Source organism: Astyanax mexicanus, unplaced genomic scaffold (assembly GCF_023375975.1).
Source record: "Astyanax mexicanus isolate ESR-SI-001 unplaced genomic scaffold, AstMex3_surface scaffold_56, whole genome shotgun sequence".
NCBI classification, from domain to species: domain Eukaryota; kingdom Metazoa; phylum Chordata; class Actinopteri; order Characiformes; family Acestrorhamphidae; genus Astyanax; species Astyanax mexicanus.
The window spans coordinates 152,501-157,500 of NW_026040066.1; the positions used below are offsets into that span (position 1 = coordinate 152,501).

At 46.6% G+C, this 5,000-nt stretch overlaps 20 non-coding genes and 3 pseudogenes across 20 annotated transcripts in view; all 23 read left to right on the forward strand.

Moving 5' to 3' along the window:
- Positions 1-16, forward strand: part of LOC125797971 (5S ribosomal RNA) — a 119-nt gene extending 103 nt beyond the window's left edge. The window contains exon 1 of the ribosomal RNA XR_007436790.1: positions 1-16. This exon is cut by the window's left edge and continues 103 nt beyond it. This is a non-coding gene — a ribosomal RNA (5S ribosomal RNA).
- Positions 17-126: 110 nt separating this feature from the next.
- Positions 127-245, forward strand: LOC125798108 (5S ribosomal RNA). The gene has a single exon (XR_007436925.1). It is a non-coding gene; the product is annotated as a 5S ribosomal RNA (ribosomal RNA).
- A 110-nt stretch (positions 246-355) lies between these two features.
- LOC125797973 (5S ribosomal RNA) lies at positions 356-474 on the forward strand. The gene has a single exon (XR_007436792.1). It is a non-coding gene; the product is annotated as a 5S ribosomal RNA (ribosomal RNA).
- Positions 475-584: 110 nt separating this feature from the next.
- Positions 585-703, forward strand: LOC125798204 (5S ribosomal RNA). The gene has a single exon (XR_007437034.1). It is a non-coding gene; the product is annotated as a 5S ribosomal RNA (ribosomal RNA).
- A 110-nt stretch (positions 704-813) lies between these two features.
- LOC125798235 (5S ribosomal RNA) lies at positions 814-932 on the forward strand. The gene has a single exon (XR_007437065.1). It is a non-coding gene; the product is annotated as a 5S ribosomal RNA (ribosomal RNA).
- Positions 933-1,042: 110 nt separating this feature from the next.
- On the forward strand, positions 1,043-1,161 carry LOC125798169 (5S ribosomal RNA). The gene has a single exon (XR_007436998.1). It is a non-coding gene; the product is annotated as a 5S ribosomal RNA (ribosomal RNA).
- Positions 1,162-1,271: 110 nt separating this feature from the next.
- On the forward strand, positions 1,272-1,390 carry LOC125798109 (5S ribosomal RNA). Its single transcript, XR_007436926.1, has one exon. It is a non-coding gene; the product is annotated as a 5S ribosomal RNA (ribosomal RNA).
- A 110-nt stretch (positions 1,391-1,500) lies between these two features.
- Positions 1,501-1,619, forward strand: LOC125797974 (5S ribosomal RNA). The gene has a single exon (XR_007436793.1). It is a non-coding gene; the product is annotated as a 5S ribosomal RNA (ribosomal RNA).
- A 110-nt stretch (positions 1,620-1,729) lies between these two features.
- Positions 1,730-1,848, forward strand: LOC125798267 (5S ribosomal RNA). The gene has a single exon (XR_007437097.1). It is a non-coding gene; the product is annotated as a 5S ribosomal RNA (ribosomal RNA).
- A 110-nt stretch (positions 1,849-1,958) lies between these two features.
- Positions 1,959-2,077, forward strand: LOC125797975 (5S ribosomal RNA). The gene has a single exon (XR_007436794.1). It is a non-coding gene; the product is annotated as a 5S ribosomal RNA (ribosomal RNA).
- Positions 2,078-2,187: 110 nt separating this feature from the next.
- On the forward strand, positions 2,188-2,306 carry LOC125798143 (5S ribosomal RNA). The gene has a single exon (XR_007436967.1). It is a non-coding gene; the product is annotated as a 5S ribosomal RNA (ribosomal RNA).
- A 110-nt stretch (positions 2,307-2,416) lies between these two features.
- LOC125798236 (5S ribosomal RNA) lies at positions 2,417-2,535 on the forward strand. Its single transcript, XR_007437066.1, has one exon. It is a non-coding gene; the product is annotated as a 5S ribosomal RNA (ribosomal RNA).
- Positions 2,536-2,645: 110 nt separating this feature from the next.
- Positions 2,646-2,754, forward strand: LOC125798277 (5S ribosomal RNA; annotated as a pseudogene).
- A 110-nt stretch (positions 2,755-2,864) lies between these two features.
- LOC125798158 (5S ribosomal RNA) lies at positions 2,865-2,983 on the forward strand. Its single transcript, XR_007436985.1, has one exon. It is a non-coding gene; the product is annotated as a 5S ribosomal RNA (ribosomal RNA).
- A 110-nt stretch (positions 2,984-3,093) lies between these two features.
- Positions 3,094-3,212, forward strand: LOC125798237 (5S ribosomal RNA). Its single transcript, XR_007437067.1, has one exon. It is a non-coding gene; the product is annotated as a 5S ribosomal RNA (ribosomal RNA).
- A 110-nt stretch (positions 3,213-3,322) lies between these two features.
- Positions 3,323-3,431, forward strand: LOC125798278 (5S ribosomal RNA; annotated as a pseudogene).
- Positions 3,432-3,541: 110 nt separating this feature from the next.
- LOC125798159 (5S ribosomal RNA) lies at positions 3,542-3,660 on the forward strand. Its single transcript, XR_007436986.1, has one exon. It is a non-coding gene; the product is annotated as a 5S ribosomal RNA (ribosomal RNA).
- Positions 3,661-3,770: 110 nt separating this feature from the next.
- LOC125798144 (5S ribosomal RNA) lies at positions 3,771-3,889 on the forward strand. Its single transcript, XR_007436968.1, has one exon. It is a non-coding gene; the product is annotated as a 5S ribosomal RNA (ribosomal RNA).
- A 110-nt stretch (positions 3,890-3,999) lies between these two features.
- Positions 4,000-4,118, forward strand: LOC125798145 (5S ribosomal RNA). Its single transcript, XR_007436969.1, has one exon. It is a non-coding gene; the product is annotated as a 5S ribosomal RNA (ribosomal RNA).
- A 110-nt stretch (positions 4,119-4,228) lies between these two features.
- LOC125798238 (5S ribosomal RNA) lies at positions 4,229-4,347 on the forward strand. The gene has a single exon (XR_007437068.1). It is a non-coding gene; the product is annotated as a 5S ribosomal RNA (ribosomal RNA).
- A 110-nt stretch (positions 4,348-4,457) lies between these two features.
- On the forward strand, positions 4,458-4,566 carry LOC125798279 (5S ribosomal RNA; annotated as a pseudogene).
- Positions 4,567-4,676: 110 nt separating this feature from the next.
- On the forward strand, positions 4,677-4,795 carry LOC125798160 (5S ribosomal RNA). Its single transcript, XR_007436987.1, has one exon. It is a non-coding gene; the product is annotated as a 5S ribosomal RNA (ribosomal RNA).
- A 110-nt stretch (positions 4,796-4,905) lies between these two features.
- LOC125798239 (5S ribosomal RNA) overlaps positions 4,906-5,000 on the forward strand; it is a 119-nt gene continuing 24 nt past the window's right edge. Inside the window, exon 1 of the ribosomal RNA XR_007437069.1 lies at positions 4,906-5,000. This exon is cut by the window's right edge and continues 24 nt beyond it. This is a non-coding gene — a ribosomal RNA (5S ribosomal RNA).

Sequence of the window (5,000 nt, forward strand, 5' to 3'; positions counted from 1 at the left end):
CCAGGTGCTGTAAGCTTTTCCCCTCTTGCTTCCATTACCATGGTCTTGTTATACATTACTAGTTTGTTATCTGAAACCCAACATAGATGAAGTTGTATAAGTAGTCTTGATGAGAGCTCTGCAATGGCTTGCGGTCACACTACCCTGAGAACGCCCGATCTCGTCTGATCTCGGAAGCTAAGCAGGGTTTGGCCTGGTTAGTACTTGGATGGGAGACCACCTGGGAATACCAGGTGCTGTAAGCTTTTCCCCTCTTGCTTCCATTACCATGGTCTTTTTATACATTACTAGTTTGTTATCTGAAACCCAACATAGATTAAGTTGCATAAGTAGTCTTGATGAGAGCTCTGCAATGGCTTACGGTCACACTACCCTGAGAACGCCCGATCTCGTCTGATCTCGGAAGCTAAGCAGGGTTTGGCCTGGTTAGTACTTGGATGGGAGACCACCTGGGAATACCAGGTGCTGTAAGCTTTTCCCCTCTTGCTTCCATTACCATGGTCTTGTTATACATTACTAGTTTGTTATCTGAAACCCAACATAGATGAAGTTGCATAAGTAGTCTTGATGAGAGCTCTGCAATGGCTTACGGTCACACTACCCTGAGAACGCCCGATCTCGTCTGATCTCGGAAGCTAAGCAGGGTTTGGCCTGGTTAGTGCTTGGATGGGAGACCACCTGGGAATACCAGGTGCTGTAAGCTTTTCCCCTCTTGCTTCCATTACCATGGTCTTGTTATACATTACTAGTTTGTTATCTGAAACCCAACATAGATGAAGTTGCATAAGTAGTCTTGATGAGAGCTCTGCAATGGCTTACGGTCACACTACCGTGAGATCGCCCGATCTCGTCTGATCTCGGAAGCTAAGCAGGGTTTGGCCTGGTTAGTACTTGGATGGGAGACCACCTGGGAATACCAGGTGCTGTAAGCTTTTCCCCTCTTGCTTCCATTACCATGGTCTTGTTATACATTACTAGTTTGTTATCTGAAACCCAACATAGATGAAGTTGCATAAGTAGTCTTGATGAGAGCTCTGCAATGGCTTACGGTCACACTACCCTGAGAACGCCCGATCTCGTCTGATCTCGGAAGCTAAGCAAGGTTTGGCCTGGTTAGTACTTGGATGGGAGACCACCTGGGAATACCAGGTGCTGTAAGCTTTTCCCCTCTTGCTTCCATTACCATGGTCTTGTTATACATTACTAGTTTGTTATCTGAAACCCAACATAGATGAAGTTGCATAAGTAGTCTTGATGAGAGCTCTGCAATGGCTTGCGGTCACACTACCCTGAGAACGCCCGATCTCGTCTGATCTCGGAAGCTAAGCAGGGTTTGGCCTGGTTAGTACTTGGATGGGAGACCACCTGGGAATACCAGGTGCTGTAAGCTTTTCCCCTCTTGCTTCCATTACCATGGTCTTGTTATAAATTACTAGTTTGTTATCTGAAACCCAACATAGATGAAGTTGCATAAGTAGTCTTGATGAGAGCTCTGCAATGGCTTACGGTCACACTACCCTGAGAACGCCCGATCTCGTCTGATCTCGGAAGCTAAGCAGGGTTTGGCCTGGTTAGTACTTGGATGGGAGACCACCTGGGAATACCAGGTGCTGTAAGCTTTTCCCCTCTTGCTTCCATTACCATGGTCTTGTTATAAATTACTAGTTTGTTATCTGAAACCCAACATAGATGAAGTTGCATAAGTAGTCTTGATGAGAGCTCTGCAATGGCTTACGGTCACACTACCCTGAGAACGCCCGATCTCGTCTGATCTCGGAAGCTAAGCAGGGTTTGGCGTGGTTAGTACTTGGATGGGAGACCACCTGGGAATACCAGTTGCTGTAAGCTTTTCCCCTCTTGCTTCCATTACCATGGTCTTGTTATACATTACTAGTTTGTTATCTGAAACCCAACATAGATGAAGTTGCATAAGTAGTCTTGATGAGAGCTCTGCAATGGCTTACGGTCACACTACCCTGAGAACGCCCGATCTCGTCTGATCTCGGAAGCTAAGCAGGGTTTGGCCTGGTTAGTACTTGGATGGGAGACCACCTGGGAATACCAGGTGCTGTAAGCTTTTCCCCTCTTGCTTCCATTACCATGGTCTTGTTATACATTACTAGTTTGTTATCTGAAACCCAACATAGATGAAGTTGCATAAGTAGTCTTGATGAGAGCTCTGCAATGGCTTACGGTCGCACTACCCTGAGAACGCCCGATCTCGTCTGATCTCGGAAGCTAAGCAGGGTTTGGCCTGGTTAGTACTTGGATGGGAGACCACCTGGGAATACCAGGTGCTGTAAGCTTTTCCCCTCTTGCTTCCATTACCATGGTCTTGTTATACATTACTAGTTTGTTATCTGAAACCCAACATAGATGAAGTTGCATAAGTAGTCTTGATGAGAGCTCTGCAATGGCTTACGGTCACACTACCGTGAGATCGCCCGATCTCGTCTGATCTCGGAAGCTAAGCAGGGTTTGGCCTGGTTAGTACTTGGATGGGAGACCACCTGGGAATACCAGGTGCTGTAAGCTTTTCCCCTCTTGCTTCCATTACCATGGTCTTGTTATACATTACTAGTTTGTTATCTGAAACCCAACATAGATGAAGTTGCATAAGTAGTCTTGATGAGAGCTCTGCAATGGCTTACGGTCACACTACCCTGAGAACGCCTGATCTCGGAAGCTAAGCAGGGTTTGGCCTGGTTAGTACTTGGATGGGAGATCACCTGGGAATACCAGGTGCTGTAAGCTTTTCCCCTCTTGCTTCCATTACCATGGTCTTGTTATACATTACTAGTTTGTTATCTGAAACCCAACATAGATGAAGTTGCATAAGTAGTCTTGATGAGAGCTCTGCAATGGCTTGTGGTCACACTACCCTGAGAACGCCCGATCTCGTCTGATCTCGGAAGCTAAGCAGGGTTTGGCCTGGTTAGTACTTGGATGGGAGACCACCTGGGAATACCAGGTGCTGTAAGCTTTTCCCCTCTTGCTTCCATTACCATGGTCTTGTTATACATTACTAGTTTGTTATCTGAAACCCAACATAGATGAAGTTGCATAAGTAGTCTTGATGAGAGCTCTGCAATGGCTTACGGTCACACTACCGTGAGATCGCCCGATCTCGTCTGATCTCGGAAGCTAAGCAGGGTTTGGCCTGGTTAGTACTTGGATGGGAGACCACCTGGGAATACCAGGTGCTGTAAGCTTTTCCCCTCTTGCTTCCATTACCATGGTCTTGTTATACATTACTAGTTTGTTATCTGAAACCCAACATAGATGAAGTTGCATAAGTAGTCTTGATGAGAGCTCTGCAATGGCTTACGGTCACACTACCCTGAGAACGCCTGATCTCGGAAGCTAAGCAGGGTTTGGCCTGGTTAGTACTTGGATGGGAGATCACCTGGGAATACCAGGTGCTGTAAGCTTTTCCCCTCTTGCTTCCATTACCATGGTCTTGTTATACATTACTAGTTTGTTATCTGAAACCCAACATAGATGAAGTTGCATAAGTAGTCTTGATGAGAGCTCTGCAATGGCTTGTGGTCACACTACCCTGAGAACGCCCGATCTCGTCTGATCTCGGAAGCTAAGCAGGGTTTGGCCTGGTTAGTACTTGGATGGGAGACCACCTGGGAATACCAGGTGCTGTAAGCTTTTCCCCTCTTGCTTCCATTACCATGGTCTTGTTATACATTACTAGTTTGTTATCTGAAACCCAACATAGATGAAGTTGCATAAGTAGTCTTGATGAGAGCTCTGCAATGGCTTACGGTCGCACTACCCTGAGAACGCCCGATCTCGTCTGATCTCGGAAGCTAAGCAGGGTTTGGCCTGGTTAGTACTTGGATGGGAGACCACCTGGGAATACCAGGTGCTGTAAGCTTTTCCCCTCTTGCTTCCATTACCATGGTCTTGTTATACATTACTAGTTTGTTATCTGAAACCCAACATAGATGAAGTTGCATAAGTAGTCTTGATGAGAGCTCTGCAATGGCTTACGGTCGCACTACCCTGAGAACGCCCGATCTCGTCTGATCTCGGAAGCTAAGCAGGGTTTGGCCTGGTTAGTACTTGGATGGGAGACCACCTGGGAATACCAGGTGCTGTAAGCTTTTCCCCTCTTGCTTCCATTACCATGGTCTTGTTATACATTACTAGTTTGTTATCTGAAACCCAACATAGATGAAGTTGCATAAGTAGTCTTGATGAGAGCTCTGCAATGGCTTACGGTCACACTACCGTGAGATCGCCCGATCTCGTCTGATCTCGGAAGCTAAGCAGGGTTTGGCCTGGTTAGTACTTGGATGGGAGACCACCTGGGAATACCAGGTGCTGTAAGCTTTTCCCCTCTTGCTTCCATTACCATGGTCTTGTTATACATTACTAGTTTGTTATCTGAAACCCAACATAGATGAAGTTGCATAAGTAGTCTTGATGAGAGCTCTGCAATGGCTTACGGTCACACTACCCTGAGAACGCCTGATCTCGGAAGCTAAGCAGGGTTTGGCCTGGTTAGTACTTGGATGGGAGATCACCTGGGAATACCAGGTGCTGTAAGCTTTTCCCCTCTTGCTTCCATTACCATGGTCTTGTTATACATTACTAGTTTGTTATCTGAAACCCAACATAGATGAAGTTGCATAAGTAGTCTTGATGAGAGCTCTGCAATGGCTTGTGGTCACACTACCCTGAGAACGCCCGATCTCGTCTGATCTCGGAAGCTAAGCAGGGTTTGGCCTGGTTAGTACTTGGATGGGAGACCACCTGGGAATACCAGGTGCTGTAAGCTTTTCCCCTCTTGCTTCCATTACCATGGTCTTGTTATACATTACTAGTTTGTTATCTGAAACCCAACATAGATGAAGTTGCATAAGTAGTCTTGATGAGAGCTCTGCAATGGCTTACGGTCACACTACCGTGAGATCGCCCGATCTCGTCTGATCTCGGAAGCTAAGCAGGGTTTGGCCTGGTTAGTACTTGGATGGGAGACCACC